This window comes from Felis catus, chromosome D4 (genome assembly GCF_018350175.1).
Source record: "Felis catus isolate Fca126 chromosome D4, F.catus_Fca126_mat1.0, whole genome shotgun sequence".
Lineage (NCBI taxonomy): Eukaryota > Metazoa > Chordata > Mammalia > Carnivora > Felidae > Felis > Felis catus.
Genome location: NC_058380.1, coordinates 44,452,855 through 44,478,790, shown reverse-complemented (window position 1 = coordinate 44,478,790; position 25,936 = coordinate 44,452,855). Strand labels below are relative to the sequence as shown.

At 40.1% G+C, this 25,936-nt stretch overlaps 1 long non-coding RNA gene across 1 annotated transcript; it reads right to left on the bottom strand.

The window, feature by feature from the left end:
* Positions 1-25,918, bottom strand: LOC109493813. Its single transcript, XR_002148241.3, has 3 exons — positions 25,810-25,918; positions 2,422-2,623; positions 1-218 (listed from the first exon to the last, which is right to left on the bottom strand). It is a non-coding gene; the product is annotated as an uncharacterized LOC109493813 (long non-coding RNA).
* Between the last annotated feature and the right edge of the window lie 18 nt (positions 25,919-25,936).

Genomic DNA, 25,936 nt, shown 5'->3' with positions numbered 1-25,936 from the left:
TCCTGTGAGTTTCAGGTACATGAAGACAGTATGATCTCTACAATATGAGCTTAACTGAGAAAGTCACATTTCAGTTCTTCTTGTGTAGAGACCCAAAAAAGTGAGAAAAGAGTTGAAGATGAAAAGAAGGGGTAAGGAAAAGAGCATGGGGGAGAGGATAGCATGCAAGGTGGGGACTAGCTGGTGGAGGAAAGGGCTCCTGAAGGTCCACCCGTGATCTGGAAGAAAAATTGTTGACTTTGTTAAAATTACCCCACCTCGACTGCAAATAGAATGTTGGTGTAGAGCCAGGACTTCTCTGGCCCTGAGCAATACACCCTCCTTTTTAAGCCTCCCCTAAATCCCCTCCAACCATCAGCCTAGCAGCTGGGCTGGGTTACCTACCAACATACTCACCCCTTCGGGCAATGTGACACCTGATCACTTTTAAAACTCCTTACATCTGTCCTGATCTGTACACTTCAACCAGATCTTACCTGGTTTTTAAAACTTGGGAGGTGGAGATTAAATGCAGGGATAAGACATGATTTTCCCAGCCTCCATGTGAATCTAGATATAAGCCCCTCCAATTCATGAATTTACACTAAGAATTCTAGGAAAACAACTTCATTTCCTATTTTTTTAAAATATTTAATTCATTTTCTGCTTTGTGGAGATTAAATAAAGCCATCTACCAAACAAAGTGCCTGTACTTCTGTTTGTAATCGAATCATAAGACAATGGCACATAGAAGAAGAAGAATACCAACCATCATAAAAAACAGGCTGGGATCGTTAAAAATTAATCCCTTATTACTCTCAAGAAGGACAGTGAGGACAGTTGGACAGCAAAAGGACATGCACATGTGGAAATTGTTCAGATGTGACTCGGCTGGCAGAGGAAAGGGCGTTGGCTGACAGAAATAGTCTAGACATGTCTTATAGATGGGTGATTCCAGAGTTCATAGAATCCTCTAAGGAAGGATGCTTAACCCTCAATAGGAAATTTTAAGTAGATGACTTCTCTTCATATAGATAATAAGCAGAAGGAGTATCTCTAGGGGACAGGAGTGAAGAACTAGAAAATATCATCCTATCCCCTTGAGAATAAGACAACAATTTAATAAGAGCTTTCGGCTTGTTTGTTTGCTTTGGGGGAGGGGGGCGGAGGAAAGCAGAGGGGAAGGAAAACAAAGAGACAATACTTAAACGTGCATGTTGAATGTAAGCCATATTTCCATTTCAGAAATGCCAAGATAAATGAAAATGTGCATTTTAGAATCAAGAAAATATGGTAATAAAGCTAATATTTTTAAAAAAATAGTACAGATAGGTATTTGCCCTTTTTTCATGGTCATTTGAATGTCTCTGTTAATCTTGTAAACTCCCTATTAAAGGTGCATGTTTATGGATATAAGGTTAAAATTTAGAGATTTGGTGGAAACATAATTTCATTTGTTATATAATCAATCTCTTATATTTGATAATCAAGTCTTAATTACAATGTGAAATGAGCAAAAGGGTTATTTTACACATGGATACAATGTAATTAGAGTTTCCTGATGTATTCTATATATGCCTGATTCCATATGTATAATCCTTCATATGGCCATTATAAAAATTGACAACATGAAAATATATAAAATGAATACAAATATATAAAATGAATATATGTGATGAATATATATACATAATGAATATATATATATATTTATATTTATATATATTCACCCAATGGGAACAGTTTGCTCAAAGATCTTTACCTAGGGGCGCCTGGGTGGCTCAGTCGGTTGAGCGTCCGACTTCAGCTCAGGTCATGATCTCATGGCTCATGAATTCAAGCCCCGCATGGGGCTCTGTGCTGACAGCTCAGAGCCTGGAGCCTGCTTCATATTCTGGGTCTCCCTCTCTCTCTCTGCGCTCTCCCGCTCATGCTGTCTCTCTCTGTCTCTCAAAAATAAATAAACATTAAAAAAAATTAAAAAAAAAGATCTTTACCTAAGGATCAGTTAGCCTAAATTCAACCCACTTTTGATTGGTTATTTTGTCTGTTCTCATAGTGAACTTATTTTTGCCTCTTTTGGGCAATTAACTCATAATACAGTTTGAAATGGCCAAGATAAAAACAATTCTAGTTTGGTTCCGGCATAATTCACCCTAGTTGCTTCTTCTATTTCTATTGCTGCATCTGTGGAATGATACATACCTGCAGACTGAAACACAGATGTAAGACTGATGCTACCCATCTGAGTGCACTCTGACGTATTAAGGCTGAGAAAGCACAGTCTCTCCTGGATTATTATTTCGAGACTATGTAAATTGGGCATCTCCACCATAACGGAGCTCCTGTTCCTCCAAACCCTGGACACCAGATGTGAAATTGTTCTATTACTACTCATCACAAGCTACCTCAAACAACTGCATTTGTTCTGCAAATACTTACTGAGTGCCTACTATGGGCTTGCCATTATGCTTGATTCCACTGGTACACTGTAGTGGGGCAGAGAGAGGTAGATGCCACCAAAAATTCATGCTTCCTCATGGGGTGCCTGGTTGGCTCAGTTGGTTAAGTGTCTGACTTCGGCTCAGGTCATGATCTCGTGGTTTGTGGGTTCAAGCCCTGTGTCAGGCTCTGTGCTGACAGTCTGGAGAAGAAATTAATAAAGTCTGCTTCAGACTCTGTGTCTCCCTCTCTCTCTTCCCCTCCCGCATTCCCCCCTCCCTCTCTCTCTCAAAAATAAATAAACATTTTTAAAATGCCCCATCTTTTAGCATTGAGGTGTTCCTGCAAAGAAGTTATACTTCCCCAGACTCCCTTGCACCTTAGGTGGGGCCCTGGAAGCAGTTCTTATCATCTGAGAATGTTTGCAAGTGATATATGTCACTTCTAGGTCAAGGTGATTTTAAGCGGGTGCTTTCTCTATCCTCTCTTCTCCTTAGTGGAAGCAGAGAATTCTGAGGTCCTAGAGAACCGTAAGAGTTATAAGATGGAAAAAGCCTGGGTCCCCGAATAACCATATGGAGGGAAGCCACTCATCAACCAGGTGAGAATAAGGAGGATTTAAATATGCAAAGAGGGAAAGAAAGGCAGAGAGAGAAGCCTATATAAGATGCTCCTAGTAGTAGTAGGAAAGTAAGTATGTGAGGGACTAAAAAAAGACCAGAATGTTCCTTCTGATTTCAGTGACTGCTTGCCAAATACCATATAAGGTGTTGGGGGGGGGGGGGGCAGTTGTCAGGGCCATTAGAAAACAAAAAATTCTGATTAAGGTAAAAAAACACAGAGCAAAAAATACATGGACAATAACACCGATGTGTCCCAACATGGAAGTCTTTGGTACTCTTGTACTCTATTGCCCATTACATGGGCTACAATTGTTATGTACATTTTTTTATGTTTTATAATCCAGTATGATCTTATGGACTTGAGATGTTGAAAAGTAAGATGTCCAAAAGTGGGATACAAAAGAACCTAATTGTTTACAAAATGTTCAAAATCTGATAAACACATATTAGAAAAAATCTAAATGTGTTATATTTCCTTTAATTTAGAAGATAAAAATTAGTCTTTGCACGGGCTCCAAAGAATCTGTAAGTCTCCTGAAACTTCAGGCAAAAGTCTGTGGGTTTTGTGCATAGATGCATTTTTCTAAGGATAGGTCCCATAGTACATATCTGATTCTACAAGATTAAGAACTAAAGGGATTAGTGTCTGGAAAGATTAAAATGTGGGGGAAGGAGAGAGCAGAGAATCAAACAGTCCAAATGATGCCAACAAGAAATTAATAAAGTGCTGAATTTTAAGTGAGCTAGTAATTAGGCAAGAACACCGTTTAAGGAAATTGGCCCAGGGCCATCCAATGAACTGAGCCTCCTTCCAGTTATTATTTCATTAGTGTAACCAATATATCCTCAGAGGCCATATTTTATTTTCTGTAACAGATTGGAAAAGGAAAAAAATCAGAGTTAGAAATATTAAGTGCCTTTTTCAGAACTTGCAGGAGAATCCCAGGACCCTTCCAGTTACTGCTTTTTGCTCGTAACCGTCGGATTATTCCCATAAAATTGAAATGGGTGCCAAGAGAGCTCTTACCCTCAAAATTTAGATGTCTTCTGTGTGTTAGGGCCCAATGTTTGCAGTGATTAACTTAATGGGGAAGTTCTCTCACATTAGACAAAATCTATATTCTATCCTACCTTGAAAAAGAATGAGCATTTTTTATTAACCCTCAAATTGCAGACCAATTGGTCTAAAGGACGATCTTTTAGAATTCTCTGAGTTTTCTTTTCACCAAATTTCAGGACCACATTTTCCAACTGTATATCTGACATAATGAGAAAACAGTTTTCAGACGTGATGTTTCCAGTGTTCATCACAGTTATGCTTCATCTTTTCTATTGGAAACTTAGATATCATTTGCAAGATCCTTCTAAACAGAGGACTCATTTTTTTTATTCCACAGACAGGAACTGCTGCTACAATTAGAAAGAGGTGCCTAATGTCTAAATGTTGACAGTACTTTAGTAAGAAGGCCATAAAAACAGTCAGATTCTGGCACAGGTGCGTTCTGACTAACCATAGTCCCCCATGTAAGAAGACCACTCCCTCCATCCCATCCCAGAACTATAACCGACTTCCACTATCTACTTTGGAACATGGCGCTAGTTGCTTATCCTGACGCCCATTCTTCCTAACTTCCCTAAGGATGGAATTCTGATTTTCAGTTGGGCATATTGTCACTCAGGACTTTTTAAGTTACCTTTTACCGTGCGAGATGTGACCATGTAAGTCTGAACAAGAATATTGATGGGTATGATAGAAAGGCTTATAGCACACCAACATTCCCGCTGAGAACAATTAGCACAAAAGAAACAAACAACAAACATGTGTATTGCCATTAAAGGATTGCTAAAGCAACCAGAATTAGGGAGACCAAGATTTTAGAGAGAGAGCAACAATGGACAGGTGAATTGAGCATTTGCAACTGCTGTTTCTCTGAGGGTATTTATCCATCTGGAGCTACACAAGAGGCTGAGAACTTAGGCTTTGCACACACAGAGGGCTGCTGAGGGCCAACAGAGGAAGCAATAAAGATTTTGGTGGTTTGGGAGCACCTGGATGCCTCAGTCGGTTAAGTGTCCGGCTTCGGCTCAGGTCATGATCTCGCAGTTTGTGGGTTTGCGCCCCATGTCGGGCTCTGCACTGACAGCTCAAAACCTGGAGCCTGCTTTGGATTCTGTGTCTCCCTCTCTTTCTCTGCCCCTCCCCCACTCACGTTCTGCCTCTCTATCTCAAAAAAAAAAAAAAAAAAGAACAAAAAACATTAAAAAAAAAAAGATTTTGGTGGTTGGGGGCCAGAGAGTCAAATTCTGAGACATCATAAAACAAGACAGAGTGTGTCATGGGAGGGGAGTGGGTACAGAGAAGTAAGCCTGGCATGTGCCTGGTTTCTTTAACCAGCTTCCAAATTCTGAAACTACACAGTGCAAGTGGCTATGAAGCTAAGTAGAAAGCCTCTGGAAAACAGAACCGATTTTTAGTTAAAAGCAGGGATTAGAGTTCAGGACAGGACCTTCTAGAAAGAAAGGCCCAGAGAACACATCAGACTCTTAGTTGGAAGCCCTGGAGGGCTAAATATAGCTTAAGAGCAGAGGAGAATATAGGTAGAGAGAGACTTACTAAAACTGCATAGCTCAGTGCCTAAATAGGAAAGAAAATGGTGAATACTTTCTGGAAAGAGATAAAATTGTCTGGAAGCTATATAGTAATAAATGGTGTTACGGGGCGCCTGGGTGGCGCAGTCGGTTAAGCGTCCGACTTCAGCCAGGTCACGATCTCGCTGTCCGTGAGTTCGAGCCCCGCGTCGGGCTCTGGGCTGATGGCTCAGAGCCTGGAGCCTGTTTCCGATTCTGTGTCTCCCTCTCTCTCTGCCCCTCCCCCGTTCATGCTCTGTCTCTCTCTGTCCCAAAAATAAATAAAAAAACGTTGAAAAAAAATTAAAAAAAAAAATGGTGTTTGGCATTCAAGCAAAATTATTACACATGCCAAGAGGCAGTACACTATGACTTGAAATGAAGACAAAAATTAAATAACAGAAGCAGAACTACAGGTGGTTCTTATATTGGAATTGACAAAAATTTTAAAATAGCAATGACTAATATGTTAGACAGAACTGATGAAAAAATGAAGAATTTCATCATAAAATTATAATCTATAAAAAGGCTCAAATGGAAATTCTAGGGCAAAAAAGCCCAATACTTGAAACTCAGGTTTGCCAGCCAATTAGACATAGCAATAAAGAGGATTAGCGAGGTGGAGACAGGTTGCTAGGAAATATCTAGAGTGAAGAAATAAGAAAAAAAAAAGGATTAAAAATTTAGAAGAGTATAAGACACACATAATTAACAACAACAACAACAACAACAACAAATGGAACTGTAATTGGATTTCCAGAAGGAGAGAAAAAAAAAAATATGAGGAAAAAAAAAATGGAGAGATCATGGTCAAGAATTTCCCCAAATTTTGGTTGTTAGGAATGTTCCCAATAACCATATTTTATTTCTGAATTTAAAAGAAGAAAAATGTGGTAAATATTGTAAATACCTATTTAGCCAAGTATTCTATAAGTTTTCTCCATTTCTTCCTGTGGGCCTCACACATTGCTTGTTAAGGTTACCCTTAACATTGGTTATTATGCGGCTCAAAAAATTATTATTGTCGTAAGATCTCATTGTCCATTTTGTTTTCTAACAGGTTACTGGTTTTATAAAATAGAGCTCTGAATTTCGTCATGGTTTTTCTTATAGCCAGCTACTTTACAGGATTCGCTATCTGAATTAACACTCCCCTTTCAAATATTAGGATGTTTTATTACCTTGGGACACATGAGTACCCCTTCTTTCTACTTCAGTATGCATGTGTGTAATGCTAAGATACTGTTGGAACCCATTTCCACCCACGTATGACCCTTAAAGCTGATCAGTTCAAGTTCTCAAAATAGTTCTTAGTTTTTCTTTCCTGTTTATACAGATTTTTAAAAACACCTGGTCTTTATAAACAGATTAATCTTTATAAACAAATTAATCTTTATTAATAGATTAAATAAAATACCTACATATGTGAACTTTCTGTGTCCCACCATGCACTGAAATGCATGGATTTGGATATGCTTTGGATATCCAAGCTCCCTGTGTGTGGTACCTGCTCTCCGGAGACTGTGCTTTGCCCGGCTGCAAAGGGCTGCCGGAGGAGGGGGACGACGCTGTGTTGGGGTGTCTAAGCCAACTTTACCTTCTACCTGGAACCTCATATCTGCAGTTCAGGCCTTCCTTACTCACTCAGGGCTAAATTTCTTCTATTTCCTATAGTTCCAGTTGGCAGTCTTATTTTCATGCCCCAGGGACATAAATAAAATCGGAGTTGCCCAAAGTGTGGAATATTTTGGAGGCTGTTGATTAGTGTGCTGAGAAAATAGCTTTTTGCCAGGTAAATGTTATCAAATTCCTTACAATTTTAAAGTTTGTCTTTGTATTCTGTTCCATCTCAGAGCATTTAATTGGTTCCTATGTAATAGAAAAATCCCACAGGGTTTCGTGTCATTTTAAAATTTATTGTTAAGGGTTTTTTTTTTTTTTTTTTGGCTTTTATTTGTTTATTTTTGAGGGAAACAGAGACAGCGTGAATGGGGGAGGGGCAGAGAAGGAAAGAGAGAGGAACCCAGGCAGGCTCCATGCTGCCAGTGCAGAGCCTGATGCGGGGCTTGAACTCAGGAAACCATGAGTCCATGACCTGAGCCGAAACCAAGATTCAGACCCTTAACCGACTGAGCCACCCAGGTGCCCCAATAGATTTGTTTTTTAAGATAGGGAGATATAAAGAAGGAAAAGAAAACAGGAGCCAATCATTCTATCCCTCATATAACTCCTGTGGACATTAAAAAAAATAATAATAATACATGTATATAATTAGAAAGTAAGAGACAGAAGAACAAAAAAAAATGGGAAGAGTATACTCCTTAACTAATTTATTTGCAGATATATAACTAGTGATCATGGCTGAACCAGAAGTAAAACTCAGATGCTGCAGTCTTTGGAGGTCAATAAGCCCTCATTGTGGGCTGGATAGTGTTAAAAAAAAAAAAAAAAAGACAAAATGCTCCAAATGGAGTCACTTGTGCTAAGCCGTATCACCAAGCCAAGACTTAACACCTAACTTAATTATAGCTCCAAACTCTTCCAGGAGTGGAAACTTCTACCAGTCGATCTGGAATTACCTGATCAGCACTAGTAAGGTGCTCTGCCTGATAGATCCTTGCCATCCCGCAAAGGAAGGTGACCTTGCCTGAAACCATCTGCTTTTTGCTTTTATAACTTCCTCATCCTTCCCTCTTCTGTCTATAAGTCTTTCTATTGCTAGATGGGATGCTGTCCAATTCATGAATTGTTGCATAAAGCCTGTAAGATCTAGAAATTTTACTCAGTTGAATTTTGGTTTTTAACAATAGAAAAACCTTCTTAAATAATCTTGAAATGTTCACTTCCCACATTGTATCAGAAAACTCTTTTTCTTAGAGTTGTTAATCATTATTCTAAGACAGTGAGTTTTATGGTCAAACGCTCTTTATGTAAATGTCATCTATTTCTTTCATGGGAGTTCTAATTTCATTACTCACATGCCTTTTAAAAACAGACTGCATGAATGTCCTTCAAATTTACCAAAGATGAGAGAGAATACTGCAGTAGTTTCACAAACATCGTCTAATCTGGTAATGCTGACACTATCATGGTCGTTTTATTTCGGGCACCTTCCAGCACAATCTATACTTAACTATAAAGAAAATAGTAACTATTTCTTCTAGGAGTGTGAAACAAGATCTAAAAAGAACCCACAAAGATTACTCAGTATAATCCCCCTTTTAGGGAGTCCTTAGGGGGCAGAACCCAAATGTATCTACCTGTGTTTCCCTCATATTTCCTTCTATTTACAATTTGCTCTATAAATGTTCTCTGAATTGACTGGAAGTCATAACCATTCAGAAGGGATGACTACACCTAAAGATTTTTCAGGGGGTCATCATGCTGTTCTGAGGCCCTGACTCTAAACAAACGAAGAAGCAGAGTCACAAAGTTTGCACTGGTGTAAAGGAGCCCTTACACAAGGGAACTCAAAGGACTTTGCAATGTCACAGGACAGTCTGTTTGTTTGTTTATTTAAAGCAGATGCCGGGGCGCCTGGGTGGCTCAGTCGGTTGGGCGGCCGACTTCGGCTCAGGTCACGATCTCACGGTCCGTGAGTTCGAGCCCCGCGTCGGGCTCTGGGCTGACAGCTCAGAGCCTGGAGCCTGTTTCAGATTCTGTGTCTCCCTCTCTCTGACCCTCCCCCATTCATGCTCTGTCTCTCTCTGCCTCAAAAATAAATAAAACAAAAAAAAAAAAAATAAATAAATAAATAAATAAAGCAGATGCCATTCAGTAGCCGTGAAGTATGAGACGAGGTGGGGGTACTGTCTGCAGTTTGAAATGGCAGATTTCCTCCAAATACAATTACCATTTAAAACACTCTCATATCCATTTTTATTCAAATATGCCACCTTTGTAGTCATAGTAACCCTTTTATATTTAGATTTGGTTGCAGCCACTAGTCTACTTGAGCCATTCATTTTATCCCCCCTCCTAAAGGTACTAGGCTTCTCTCCCCTTTGTTCTTTCTAATAGAATCCACTGTTGCACTTTTTTCTTCTAACATATTGGTTCACCCTACAGGATGTGAGGAAAGCAAAATAAAATCTCATATTGAACAACAAAACGAGGAAACAGTTTCCTGGACTAACAGAAAAGGCTAGATGATGTTGCTGTGTTCGGATACATGGAAGGAGCCAAATTCTTACATACATTTCAAACCTATAACCTTCCTTTTGTTCCTTGTCACCATAAAGATGCACCAGTTAACAGATTTAAATTCCTGAGATTATAAATGGTCCCATTTGGATTATAAAATTCAAGGGTCAGAAGAGCAAGACTGTTTCCAAAAGAGGACAGAATCCAAATGAGTCCATTTTCTGTTTTTTGTTTGTTTGTTTGTTTTGATTTATAAAGCAAAATCTCAAGTGAGACAGAAAACATCATGTAAAATTAGCATTTTCCCCTGTATTTCTCTTTCAGGATCTGTTTTGACATCTGATGTTATGTTTACAGAAATGGATTTTCATTCCATTCTATTTAGAAAGGTGCATCAAAATTCAGAACAGAAGAAACCTCAGTTTATCTCATCCAGAGCCTTGACTTTGCAGGTGAGAAAACTGAAGCTGCAAAGGGTGAGGGACCCAGTCAGGGGTCACATATCCAGTTAATGGCTCAAGTCAAGCCATTCCTGGTCTGTGTGTTCTTTCCATGGCATGCCCAGCCTTCACACCATGCTCTACCAAAGTCCTTGAGACTGTAAATTTCAGGATTTTATATCTTGCTATGATTTTTCCAGATACTTAAATTTAAAAAGAAAATTAAATAATATACTTTAGCCTAAATTATCCTAAAATTTTATAAGTAGCCTGCCCTTTCTAATTTCATCTAGTTTAGTAATCAAAGCCAGGGTGAAATGAAGAAATGAAAAACTTTTGATTTAATTTATGGGAGGACAAAAATTTTTCATTCATTCATTCATTCATTCATTCATTCATTCATTCATTCATTATACAAGCCTCTATCTATAGTGATATTTTAGATAAGACAATTTACTGGTAAGCTAATAAACCTTAAGTCTCAGGGACTCACAATTGCTAGGCCTTTTCTAAGGTCCTATGACTAAGTTTATATTTTTCTTAGGTCCATAAAAGTGTTTGAGTTTCAGGCTACAGAGTGGAAAAAAAAATTACCAAGTTTATAATTTGGTTGCATGTGAAGGCATTGGTTCACCGAGAACTAATCACAGTAACCTAACTTCTTTTCCTCTTTTGATTCCTTACCAGCTTAGTACAAGAGATTGAAATCACTCACTCATGTAACGTGTTTATCAAGAGCTTTCTGGGTGTCAGACACTGTTCATGGGTTTGGGAATAACACAGTAACACAGTACTGGTCTTCATAGGGCACAGTGCAATGGACTTAGCCATATATTCCTTCTTTTTTTTTTTTTTTTTTTTTTTTTTGAGACACAGAGAGACAGAGCATGAGCAGGGGAGGGGCAGAGAGAGAAGGAGACACAGAATCTGAGCAGGCTCCAGGCTCTGAGCTGTCAGCACAGAGCCTGACACAGGGCTCTAACTCACGGACTGTGAGATCATGACCTGAGCTGAAGTCGGACACTCAACCAACCGACTGAGCCACCCAGGCGCCCCGTTAAATAAGTTTTCTAAAATGTATTTTTGAGTAAGATGAAGTTATGTGTTCTGCATGATTACATTATTAGGTAGATTTCTTATTAGAGGAACGGCCAACATTAAAGAATTGATTAATGGATTCATGTAAACTTGCACAACAGTCTTTAGGAGAAAAGCACAGGGAATATCAGTCAATGGTATTGCCTTATTCAATTATTTTACTAACAATCTGAATGTAAAACACAAGCATCTTTATTAAATGTACAGCCAAAGAAGGTAAGTCAATATGATGAATGACAAAGTCACGACTTGTCAATATTTTCCATGAAATGTAGGTGGGCTTTCATGAAATGCTATTCCATTATCGACAGCATTACGCCCCTTTATTACACTGTGTTGACAGGTGTTAAGAATAATATGTATGTTTTCAATCACTGTGATAGTTTGCCAAATTAATGCCAGTTTTAATAATTGAAACATTTCTTTCTTATAAATTTTTTTAATGTTTATTTATTTTTGAGAGAGAGAGAGAGAGAGAGAGAGAGAGAGAGAGCGTGCACAGGCAGGGGAGGGGCAGAGAGAGAGAGAGAAAGAGAGGGTGACACAGAATCCAAGGCAGGCTCCAGGCTCTGAGCTATCAGCACAGAGCCCTTACATGGGGCTCGAACACATAAGCTGTGAAAGCATGACCTGAGCTGAAGTCGGACACTTAAATCACTGAGCCACCCAGGTGCCCATTTTCTTTCTTATAAAGTTCAAGAAAGCACTGACATCATTTATTAAAACTAAGCCCCAAACCTCTAAAAATAATTAATAGAATATACCATATCAATACGATAAAGTACAATAACCACATGATCATCTTAATAGATGCAGGAAAAGCATTTGACAAAATCTAGCACCTCTTCATGATAAAAATATTCAATAAACTAAAATAGAACAGAACTTTCTCAACCTGATAAAGGCCATCCATGAAAAATCCCCAGCCAGTATATATTTAAAGATTGAACACTTCCCCCGAGAACAGGAAAATCCAGCTTTTGTCACTTCTATCCAACATAGTACTGGAGGTTCTAATCAAGGCAATTAAGAAAAAATGAAATAAAAGTCATCTTTATTGGAAAGGAGGAAGTGAGACTCTCTATTTACAAGTGATATGATATTGTATACAGGCTATCCCTAAGGAATCTGCCAAGAGACTGTTAGAACCAATAAACAAGTTCATCAAGGTTGCTGGATATAAGATAATATACAAAAATTAATTGTATTTCTATACACTAGCGATGAATAATCCCAACATAAAATTAAGAAAACAATTCCAGGGGCACCTACGTGGTTCACTCAGTTAAGTGTCCAACTCTTGATTTCTGCTCAGGTCATGATCTCTTGTTTTCGTGAGTTCGAGCCTCGCGGTGGGCTCCATGCTGACAGCTCAGAGCCTGCTTGGGATTCTCTCTCACTCTCTCTCTTCCATTCCTCTGCTCATGCTCTCTCTCTCTCAAAAATAAATAAATAGGGGTGCCTGGGTGGCTCAGTCGGTTAAGCAGCCGACTTCGGCTCAGGTCATGATCTCGTGGTCCGAGAGTTCGAGCCCCGCGTTGGGCTCTGTGCTGACAGCTCAGAGCCTGGAGCCTGTTTCAGATTCTGTGTCTCCCTCTCTCTCTGACCCTCCCCCATTCATGCTCTGTCTCTCTCTGTCTCGAAAATAAATAAACGTTAAAACAAAAAAAAAATTTTAAAAAAAAATAAATAAATAAATAAACTAAAAAAAAAAAGAAGATAAGTCCATTCATAATATCTTTGAAAAAAAATGAAATACTTATGATTAAATTTTAAAGAGATATAAAACAGTACTCTGAAAAGCTACAAAACAATGTTGAAAGAAAGAAGACCTAAATAAATGGAAAGAATTCCCATGTTCATGAATTGAAGGACTTAATACAGAGCAATATTTCCCAAATTGATCTACAGATTCAACACAATCCCTATCAAAATCCTAGGGGACTTCCTTGCAGAAATAAATGAGCTGGTCCTACAATTCATATGGAAATGCACAGGACCCAGAATAGCCAAAACAATATTGAAAAAGAACACTATTGAAGGACCCATGCTTCCTTATTTTTACACATCAGATGTTTTAGACCACCATTCACTGCCGATATCATTTCTTCTTCACTAAAAACAATTGAATTATACATTTAAAAAATATAAATTTAATGGTATGTGCATTACATCTCACCGAAGACATTTTAAAAGCCCTAATTTTCCAATTCATTTCAAAATGAATTTTTTCATTTCTCAAATATTTGACTACCCTCTTTCATAATTTCTAATAATGGCCTAATTTCCAAAGCTGCCAATTGGGGTTCAAATATTTTTCTAATTTTCATTATTTTACTTCCCATCTCTTCTAAAATATTGAGTAATTCTCTCTGATGTATATTTGGTGAATAGTAGTATATATATAAAGTTATTGGGAATATATGTTTTATATCTTTAATTGCATCATCCAGAAATTATTGAATATGGTTATTAATACCAAATTAAAATATTCAGAAAAAAATTAAATTATGGTTAAAACTCCATATTTTCTTCCTAACATTATACTAGGACATATGTGTAAAGTTCAGTAGAGTTCTTTATGTCAACATATTTCATTTCTCTCTGGCACCACCAACAAAAACTTTCATAGCATTTCAGATCTTATTTATGTCAGCTCTTTATGACATATTTATGTCAGCTTATTACATCAATATTGAAAAGAAAAAGTGTTTCCAATTTTCTTCAAAGTACTGAACTTTTCATTTAGAGGAAATTACTCTATATTTACATAGAGCAATTGAAACATCATCAATAATGATTGAAATTTTACTGTCTTGATTTATGTTTTCCAAAAAGTAGTGTCCTCTTGTCAGTACACATGTTTTTAGCAAGCCAGGACTATAAATACAGATTATAATTATGTATCTATATTGATGTTGTTCTTTTTTCACAGTTCTATTAGATATTCATGCCTAAAATGTCTATTATTTTCTAGGATTTTCAAGTGACTTCATTTACTTTGTCAAGAATTTGACTTTTCTTTTTTTTTTAATTTTTTTTTCAACGGTTTTTATTTATTTTTGGGACAGAGAGAGACAGAGCATGAACGGGGGAGGGGCAGAGAGAGAGGGAGACACAGAATCGGAAACAGGCTCCAGGCTCTGAGCCATCAGCCCAGAGCCTGACGCGGGGCTCGAACTCATGGACAGCGAGATTGTGACCTCGCTGAAGTCGGATGCTTAACCGACTGCGTCACCCAGGCGCCCCAAGAATTTGACTTTTCAAACTTTTGAAAATTTTATTCAATTTTTATTGAACTTCTGAATTTTCACTATTTCACTCACTCTTGATATTTACTTAAAAAATTTTTTTTAATGTTTATTTTTCAGAGAGAAAGAGCGTGAACAGGGAAGGGACAGACAGATAGGACAGAGGATCCAAAGCAAGTCCTGTGCTGACAGCAGAGAGCCCAATGTGGGGCTTGAACTCACAAACCATGAGATCGTGACTTGAGCCTAAGTCAAACACTTAACTGACTGAGCCACCCAGGCGCTCCCACTCTTGATACTTAAAATTTTTTTTCCTTAATGAGGACCACAAATTTCTTTTGTTTAAATCATAAGATTTAACAGAACATGTTTCCTAGTCTAATAAAATGTTTAACATTTTTTCCTTTTAATAATATGACTTTGATGTCATTTCTTCTTTATACTCCCACAGATCCAAATTATTCTTATTCATTATATTTAAAAGAAATATTGAGAAACAAATCCAAACTTTGTTGTCCCTTCATTCTAGGTATTTCTATTCAACATTTTGTGATAAATCCTTACATTTCAAAACATTAACGTGTACACTTTCACAAGAATTACAACATGGTAACTATAAAAGACAAATAAAAAACACTATTTAGATGCAATAGCAACTATAATTCCAGGATGAAGATAAACTGGTCATTCCCCCAAATCACAGACAGTTTTAAAAAGAACACACAATCTATCTGCACTGTTTCCTGGATTTTGGCCAACTGGTTATAGAACTATCATTATTTCTCAGATGTTGTTACGATGGGTGGCCATGTATCAAGGGTTGTTGAGATATTCTACAATATTTCACTAGAACTAGTGAGTGTATATAATAGTTTATAATAAATAGTTTATAACTAAAATATATTATAGTTTAAATAAATGCCTATCGCTATTGCTGTAATAAGATTTACCAAGTGGTATAGAAATATTTCAGTATTTTAATAACCAGTCTGGCCTTTAACCATCGATCCTAAATCTGCATGGACTGTTCTGTGTAAGGGACAAGAAAATTACTCTTTTTAAAAAAAAATTTTTTTTAACATTTATTCATTTTTTGAGAGACAGAGAGAGAGCAAAAGCAGGGGAGGGGCAGAGAGAGGGGGAGACACAGAATCCGAAGCAGGCTCCAGGCTCTGAGCTGTCAGCACAGAGCCTGATGCGGGGCTTGAACTCATGAAACGCAAAATTATGACCTGAGCTGAAGCTGGGTGCTTAACCGACTGAGCCACCCAGGTGCCCCAGAAAACTACTCTTACTAAAGGACATTCTGCATTAAACTCTGATATGTGCCTCATAAGGAAAACTGACAAGACAGGAAGTATTTGAGGGAAGACAGTGACTCTTCCCTAATACTTTTGCTAAGGACTTAGCCAAGACAAGACTGGAGATTCATTCGTCCTCCCTGTGGATTAATTACAAGGTGGAATCGCCACTGGTTATTGGGAAAAGTAGAGATAACTCGGGAAGAGCAACAGCAGAAAAGACTCATCCTTGTCATTCCACTCATTAGAGAAAGGCATGTGTGACTTCCCAGAGTTCCCAATAGTAAGAAGGATACTTCAAGATAAACAACAGGGTCTTTCCACACTGAGTTATGTATATAACAATGTCCATTGCAGTGCTATCTATAATTGGAAAACAACAACAGGGTAATTGGGGAATTGTTAAATAGGTTGTGATCCACCCATAAGGTATTATGTAGCCCTTTAAAAAAAGTGGTCTTTCAGTAAAGGTAGTAGCATGAATGTATGTCTACATTTGCCTCACTGAACGCTGCCAAATCAACAAAACAAAACAAAACTATGTAGTGAAGGGAATCCCATCTACAATGAACATAGGATATGGCCCTACCCCAAACTATCACTGATAAAGAATTTCTGTAAAATAGTGATATTTGGACAAATTGAGAATTCCAAAAGACTAATAGACAATGTTCTAGAGCTCAATGATACTCCCTCAAAACAAGTGACAAGGCATGAGAAATCTAATCTCTTGCTTGAAAGAATAATTAAAGTAGGCTAAACGAGGGGATGATATAAACTAGTGCCATAGTTTCATGTCATAGACCAGCAAGGCTGGAGTAGTCAGAATGTGGGCAAAGCTTATTGTTTTCTCGGACTTGGACTACCCACACATCCCACCCCATCAGCAAATTCACATCTACCTGAAACTTCAGAATGTGACTGTTTTTGGAAATAGGGTCTTTGCAAATGACATTAGCTAAAGATTTCGAGAGGAAATCATCACAGATTACAGTGGGTCCTGAAACCAATGACTGGTGTTTTTATAAGGAGGGGAGAGGATATAGAGAGACACACAGGAACAAAGTTCACATGAAGAAAAGAGGCAAAGAATGGAGCGTTGCAGCTCTAAACCAAAGAAGGTCAAGGTTGATTTGGCATTGATTTCAGACTTCTAGCATCCAGAACTGTAAGAGGGTAAGTTTCTGTTGTTTTTTAAGCTACCAAGTTTGTGGTAATTTGTTTTGGCGGCCTGGGGAAACTAATATGCCACATAAATAAACTGGAGTGTGATAAAGGAGAGAGAGAGGGACTATCAAGCAGATTTGCAGTGCTGACCAAAGTGGATTGAATAGAAATAAACACCAAATGGCTAAACACAAAACATCTGTGATCTATTAGCCTTCATTATGAACCACAAAGGAAGACTGAACACTGTCTCCAGCTGGAAGCTAGTGAGTAAATGAAGACCTCAGTCCCACAACTGCATGGAACAGAATCCTCTCACTACCTGAATGAGCAGGAAACAGATTCTCCCCTTGAGCCTCCAGAAAGATTGCCTTGCTGACACCTTCATTTTTAGCTGAGACTATACTGGACCTCTGACCTAGAGAACTGTAAAGACAATAAATGTGTTAAGACACTAAGGTTGTATTGTTTCTTTTTTTTTTTTAATAACAGCAATAGAAAACTAATTGAGCAAGGATACAAGCTGGGGCTGAAGACAGAAAGCCTCACTGGAAGTCTTAAAGAAGCAATTACATCTCCAAATGTCCTTCCCCATCCTGTGTAGCTAGGAGATGGCCCCTCTCTACTTGGCAGAAGATTGGAGGTTGACTCTCTGAAGAAGCTCAATCAGAATTATCTGGGACATAGGGCAAAGCCACGGTCAAACGTGAGCTACCTTCAAGTCTATAAACTGAATGATGAAGCTCCACCAACCTCTTTTCTTGCTCAGCTCCCATAATGCTGGCAGCTAGGAATCAATACCTCTGACAGGAGCTTGGAGAACTCCCCCACGCGAAAATTGATCAGCCAAAGAGAAGTTATGTAGAGATATTGACACATGTGTTTCCCACAATGGAATGGTTGAGTCCCGACTTGATCATCCGTAGCAAAGCCTTCTTCTTGACAGGTCCCATCCAAGTGGGAGCTTTGAATTAGCATTTTAGTACCTCACTCTTAATTATTTTTTTTAAGATTTTATTTTTAAGTAATCTCCACACCCAACATGGGGCTCGAACTGACAACCCTGAGATCAAGAGTCGCATGCTTTACCGACTCTTAATTATTAACAGACACCAAAGGACACCAGACATTTTAGAAAACTAGGCCAGAATAAACAGCAAAAAGCAACTTGTAGGAAAACGAACCTTCAAGAAGAAGAAAATGTGCAATAAGCTAACAGAAATATTCTCTTTCATTCAAAGATTTTATTGAACCCCTACTAGGCACTCATTGTTCTAGGTGTTGAACATAAAGTAACGAACAAAGCAGGGAAAGTCCATAGCCTCATGAAGCTTACATTAAGCAAGGGAAGAGAAGCTGCTAGACTAGGACTAAAAGCAGAGAACTATATATGAAAGAAATAGTTAAAGAACAAGATAGAACTTTTAAAAATTAAAACTGCAGGGGCGCCTGGCTGGCCCAGTCAGTGGAGCATACAACCCTTGATCTTGGGGTTGTGAATTTGAGCCCCATGTTTGGTGTAGAGATTACTTAAAAAGAAAATCTTTAAAAATTAAAATTAAAAAATACAGTAAGTGGATTCTTTCTTTCTTTCTTTCTTTCTTTCTTTCTTTCTTTCTTTCTTTCTTTCTTTTTGTTTTTACCGCTAGAAGGGTTAAACGATAATGCTGAAAACCAAATGGAGAAGAAAAAAACATTTCTTAATTAGAGGATCAGGCAAGGAAGGTTGGGCAGGAGATCCAGGAGTGATGTCTCCTGAGAGGGAAACACGAAACTGGCAGATCAACCAAGATGTTCGAAAATACTGAGGGATAATGTACAGCTCCGCCAGGAGTTTGGGGTGAATCTGTATACTATACAGCTCAACTGATGATTATACTTGCATAATGCAATGGATGAATTATTGACTAGAGGTGTGACTTAATTTATTCAAAATGGTGACACAACTATATTGAAGGGATGGAGAGAGAGTTACATTGAGATGAGGGCTTCAGGGCGTGAGGGGGGAGGACACTGTAAGAGGAAGAAATCCTTTCCTTTCATAATAGGAATTTGATAGCTAACATCCAAATCGGAAAAATCAAGTGATAACAAAACGAGTCTACTACTTTGAAAGAGAATGGGCTCAGTATGTCGCCTGTCTTCCATCTTGATTTTGAACAAATTGAGAAAGAAGCAGAAGGGAGTGGCGGGCAGATGAGAAACTATCACTCTTATTGCCCATAAAGGCTAATTTGGGCAGATGGTGAACAGGAACCCCAGACAGACTTATTAACTGAGTCCCACTGTTGGGCCAGGGAAGCCTGTTCCCATGGTATCAGCACCCCCAAACCCACCACCACGTATACATTATTTGGAGGGGGAGGGGGGTTGCTGAACGGAACAGCCTGAGACCCTCGAACTGGGGAAACGATTTGTGACGCATTCCTTTACTTTCACGTGTTGAATAAAACAGCTATTTTATTTCCGCGTTACAGGAGCACGTTCCTGCTGGCTTGTCCTCAATACGGATGAGGCTCAAGGCGCGCATCTCTCCTTTCCCAATATTTGAAACTCTATTGTATATTGAAATTCTGAGCCAGAGACAAGTAAAGAGAGAATGTAGCTTAAGAAGGAAGACGGCAGGAATACAATTTTTCTGAGCTGTCAGAAAAACGTGCTCCTTGCTTGCCCCCTGAATGGACTGTCCTGACTGTGCCTCTTCCCCAGCAGCTCTCCTTTTGCCAGTATTATTTATCCTTATCTCGTTGCTGATGTGGCTCTAAGACAGGGAGGGGCACCCTGGAGGTCACTCAGGAAGTCCCTGCTAGAATTGGGAAGACAGTCAGGGTTTTCTGTCAGGACACTCCAGGTCCCTTGTTGGAATCGGAAGTCCATGTTCCCTCCCTCCTCTTAAGCCCTGCCCCAGCACTGTGCCCACCTTGGTGGCCGGAGCTGAGCTGGTGTTGCAAAGAGAAACTCAATTCTTGTGCTTCTTGAGCATTTAAGCCCGGAAAAATTCCTGTCCCTAATGTAAGAATCACAGGCATTCAGCCTTTCTCATTTCCTAAAGAGATAAAAAAAGAAGAAAGAGCAAGAATTTGGGTGTGTTGCTTTAAGTGCTATTGCAGAAACCACTGTCAAAAGCAAAGAAGGCTGTACTCACATCCCTCAACCCCACAGTTTTACTTTTTCCTGCTTTTATGGTTTATGCTTTTATGGTTGAACCGGAAGGGGAGAGCCGATGTCCAAAAAAATGAGACAAATGCAAAGGAAAACAAAGTCAACCCGGAGGTGGAGAGCCAAAGAACATTTTTCAGAGAACATGCGGATTTTATTTTGGTATTTACACCTGTGATTTTTAAATAAGCAAAACAGGTCTTAGGAAGTAGAAAGTTATGCTAGAGTATAGACCAGCTGGCAGTAAGTAGAAAAAACCCAGAGGAATTACCTAAGGATATGATCACAACACAAAAAATGCAACTAACTCTTTGGCAGGGACTAAAAATCTCAGTCACAGAAAATGAGGATTAGTAGAAAGAACTTGGGCATTCGAACCAATATGGGGCAAATGAGAGCCACTTAATATTGGGCCAGCTGCTTTAACCTGAGCCTCGGTTTCTTCATCTGTAAAATGGGAATAATAATAGTGATAAAAGTCAGGAGATTGAAGAGATAAATGAAAACTTGTAGTTCATAGAAGCCATGTAACATACGTTAGCTCCTTCCAAGCTGAAGCTTTAAAATCAAGTACAAGATTTGCCATGCATCTTTTTTTCTCCGATGGCAACTGGCAGTGTTGCAGAGAGTGACCAGCTTGGAGCCAGGAGTGAGCATGACATTGCAAAATTCACAAAGAACAGGTAGCATAAGTAAGAAACAAAAACCTTTGTTTTTAGCCACTGTGAGTTTTGAGCTCTTTGTTACTGCAACATAACCTGATTCATTCTCCTTTAAGTAATTTCATTTGCCACCAACTCCTTAATTCCTGCCACACGTATGTGTTAAACAAATGCCAAGCCCTGTGTTACATGCTGGGAAATGTCTGAAATGCTGATTCTTGCCCTCAAGAAGCCCAAAGGAAGGGGGAAAGAGAAGGGTCATTGTCAGGAGTCTTTTAAAAATATCCCCCCCTCCCTGCCCCAGTTGAGTCTAATATTTAATGAGAGTCAAGGATGAGAGCTACTGCTTTTGTGCACATGGAATCCTTCCTCTATGTCCTGATTACCTGCAGATATTGATAAAAGAGAAGGTAGAGATTGTAATAAAAGAAAGGAAGAAAGTAGTGTGGTGGGAGAGAATGAAAAAAGAGGTAGTTAAACTGACAAAGTAAAAACTGAATATTCCATGTTGTCTCTTGGTTGCCCACAACTTCCTGGCTCTGTTATCTCTCTCTTCCACTTTCCTCTGATGAAAATTTACTAGAATGTTTTTCCTTTACAATGAATATCAAGTCAAAAACAATAGAAAATTGCTTACTATCATTATAACTTTAGATCCATTTACTGTGTAAAACTTCTCAATTTATTATGAAGAAGATGTAAAATAAAAAGCCGAACAAATAAATTTCTAATGGTGAATTTGTAGGTACAGTGCCAACTGGGATGTCATTTTAGAAGGAAGCAAGAGGAACTTGCCAATCCTATCATAAACCATGCCGTCCTATGTTTCTATGTGAAAATGATATTGAGGCTTAGTAAATTATTAACTTGTATCCCTTTGGCAGTTTTCATTAAGGTTTTTCTCTGAGTTTTATCTTGTTCTTTTGTTTAGAACTTATTCCTCTGTTTCTTCGTTTCCCTTGACTCTCTGTATCGATTTCTTTGCCTTAGATAAAATAGCCAGGTCTTCCCTGTCTTGAAGGAGTGGCCTCATCTAAGAGATGAACCTTATCATTCAACCCTGTCCTAGCTCTTCACTGTCTCTCAAACTTTTGTGACTGTCCAAGCAGCCTATTTTATTTGTAATGGCTCCTAGTACTTGAGGGTGTGCCAAGACCCTCAGGTACGGGCTTTTAAAGTATGCAAATACAAATAGTCCTATGGGGCCGTAACCATAAGCCCACCAGTGCTAAGTGATCTAGATGTGTCCCTTGGGCAGCCATCACAAAAATCGGGGCTCCAGGCAAGTGTATGGGCCTCTATGGGAGATACCTGAGAGCTGTACCAAGGGAGGAGAGCACAGAGGCGGTGTGCACTGACCTAGACCCCTGGATGTCTGCCAAACCTCAAGCCCGCCCCTCAGGCGGAAGTTCCAAGACAAGCATATAGAGGCCTCTTTCACAGAAAGACTGAGTGTGTGTTTCAGGCTGCTGTCCGCCCCGTGCCCTGGGGGGGAGGGGAGGGGAGGGGAGGGGCGGGGCGCCGGCCAAGAACTCTCTGATTTTCCCAGGCCTGTGGGACCCAGAAATACAAGCCCCCCCCCCCCCTCCAGCCACCCCAGCTACCCCAGCAGGTGATCAAGGGGGGGGGTCCCTGCAGCAGCTGCAAAGCACAGGGCCCCACAAGTGAAAACTGGGGCACCAGAGGTGTGTAAAAGCTCTCCTCCAAGAGACACTGGGGCTGTGGAACGCAGCAGGGGGCAAGTGTAAAGATGGAGCCCACAGGCTAGAGCCAGGCACAGGGAGTCTGTAGACATGACACCCCACCAGGAAAGAAAAGAGTCTGGGTTAAAAACAAACACGCAGGGGCACCTGGGGGGCTTCGTCGGTTGAGCCACCTACTTTGGCTCAGGTCCTGGATCTCCGGGGTTAGTGAGTTCGATAGCCACATTGGCCTCTCTACTTGTCAGCACAGAGCCCGCTTTGGATCCTCTGCCTCCCTCTCTCCGCCCCTACCCCGCTTGCGCGCACTCTCTCTCTCTGTCTCTCTTAAAAATAAACAAACATTTAAAAACAAACACATAAACCCCAAAAAGATGGCGCCACCGCGGCCTGACCCAAGGCAGAGGGAGGGCGCTAAAATGGCACCGGGTAGTCTCTGACCCAGGAGAGCATCGGGGGCAGCCCCCACATGCGTGTCAGACAGGATGCCTGCCCCTCAGGGGGAAGTTCCAGACATGCACGTGGGGCTCCCCCACATGAAGTCCAGGCACCCCTTACCCAGGGCTTCTGCTCTGGGCCCTGGGGCGGCTAAGTCCGAAACAAGTGAGCCCTTTAAAGAGCTGTTTCTCAGATCATTACAGCTTTGTGGGGCTCATGAGTGCGGCCCCCCATGGGTGTTCAAAGCTAAGCATTTTGGGGGCTCGTCTCCCAGGTACAGGTGTTTAAATTGGGGTGCCCGATAGGGGGTTCACACCTTTAGCTCCTGAAGGAGACGTCCAGCGTTTTGTGTTCCCTCCTGACTGTGGGTCCATGCGCTGAGGGTGGGGTTTGTGGCAAGACTGTGTCCCAGCCTCTCTTAGCTGACACATAGTCGCTCGGCCAGTGTTTCTGGGTTGTTTGGTTTGCTTTGGTTTTGGTTTTTCAGAAGAAATTGTTCCCCATGTAGCTGTAGATTCAGCGATTTCCTGGGAGGAGGTGAGTTCACCATCCTCTTGTGTCGTCGACATCTTGAACCAGAACCTGGTTCCTTTCTCCCTTTGGCACTTTTATATTAAAAATCCCATTTTAGTGTAAGGATGATCCCACGCCTTTCAAAATTTGTTGTTGAGTTTTGAAAGGCTCCCCTCCAGAATTATAAGAGCTCAACATTCTTAACTAGTAATTACCAAGGATTCCTATAAACTCTTATGTTCAAAGAAATCGCAGTTAATAAAAGGGTAAATAGAATGCCAACTCAGGTTTGTACTTATGCAGGTTTCTAAAAATAAAGAGTTGGCTTTTTATGGTCAGAGGAATATGTCTTTACATTTTTTATATGTTTTTATTTATGAGAGAGAGAGAGAGAGACAAAGAGCAAGCAGGGGAGGGGCAGAGAGAGGGAGATACAGAATCTGAAGCAGGCTCCAGGCTCTGAGCGGTCATCACAGAGCCGGATGTGGGGCTCCAACTCATGAACCACGAGATTGTGAGCTGAGCCAAAGTCAGAGGCTTAACCAACTGACCCACCCAGGCACCCCAATTATAGGAATATTTCTAAAAATATATCACAATCTTTTTCTCTTATGCAGAAACTTACATAGAAGATACCCCTGCCCCCTGCACTCCTCCCCCATTGTAGCCAGAGGCACCCACTGCATCAGAGAATGTTACATGTTAGACCAGAAAAACAAAGACAAAGGCAGGGTGAAAGTATAGCCTAATTGGTTACCCTGAAGTCTATTTTGAATAAAAAAGGTGGAATAAATGCATGATTATTTTCTTTTTTCTAAAACAGCTTCAAAATAATGAATTCATTCCCTTTTATTTCTCAACAGTGACCAATCGAGTTGCTTGAGAGTCGTTAGGAACTTATAATCATATTTGATGTGTTTAAAACAATTGCAATTATTACCAGCTTTGATGCTCAAAATGACCCATCCTTGCCCAGTGGGAGTCTATTTTAAGTGATTCTTCAGTCTTTTCCACACAACCCTAGTAGTGGTTGATAGCTTCCTTGCTTTCTGTAAATATTTATAGATAAAATAATATGTCTGGGATTTGCTTTAAAATGATGCTTTAAAATGATGGAGGATGGCTGGGTTACTCAGTCAGTTAATCGTTGGCCTCTTGATCTCAGCTCAGGTCTTGATCTCAGGGTGGTGAGTTCAAGCCCCATGTTGGGCTCCACACTGGATGTGGAGCCTACTTAGAAAAATAAAATAAAAATAAAGTAAAATGATGGCACACGAAAAAGAGGGATAGATGAAACACGGTTGGCCATGACTTGCCAACTGTTTAAGCTGGGTGATGGCCACATGTTGGTTCATTACACTATTCTCTTACAATTGCACGTGTCTGAAATTTCCAAAATAAAAAGTAAAGATTTTAAAAGTTCAGCCTATGACTTCCAAAATAGGACCCTGAAATCCTTAGCAAGACAGTAGTCTTAAATGCCTGGTTTTGATGGGAGAAAAAGGAATTTGTAAGTTCCCGAGGCTTCTCTGGACTTATCAAGCCTAAGTGTACAGGCCTGAGTATAGGATTTTAGTCGAAATCAGAGGTAGTGAGCTTTCTAGATATGAGGACCATCCCCCAGTCTCAGAAAGGCATGAAACCTTTCTCTAAGAAAACAGGAGGAGCATGGAGGGTGAGGAGTAGAAAACGGTGAGGTGAAAGCCCCAAAGGTTTTTCCTTGGGGGACCTCTAGACAGTTTTGGTGGTGGTCGCAGGGCTGGCTAAAAACGGGCTTCCCTCAGTAACCTGTTCGTCTCACCTTCTTCCACTCTGTAGCCCAGATTCTTGCCTCTAATCCCCAAAAAGGCGGGCTCAATTACTTGTGGTCCGGGTAATCTTGCTTTCCAAACAGGGCAGGAAAGAGCACTGGGCAGGGAGTCCAGATGCCAGCATTTCAACCCCGTGACTCAAAATGACACTGTGTCGTGGGTCTCGATTTCATCACCCATTAAATGAAAAGTCAGTCTGTAAGACCCAAGACCCTTCAGGGTCTCAACCTTCCAAACCCTAGACTTCAGGAACCCTGGGCCTGAACACACAGCCCTGCAGGCCTTTATGCCTTTTCACTGCCCATCTTTTCCACCATTATACACTACATGGCCTCCTAAAGAAATATGTGACTGCTGTCACTTTTTGCAGATAATTGGGAGAGGAGGCGCCCGGCATAGATAACCCCAAAGTTGGCAGCACTTTCAGGCTTTGGGAATCAGGCGCGTCACCGACCTGTGCGATTTCTCCTCTCTGTCCTTGCTCGCCTGCAAATCCTGACCCCCGTCCCCACTGCGGAGAAATCTCCTAAGAGACGGCTGCCGGCGTAGCCTCTGCGCCCGGGAGGCGTGGGGCGGAGGGC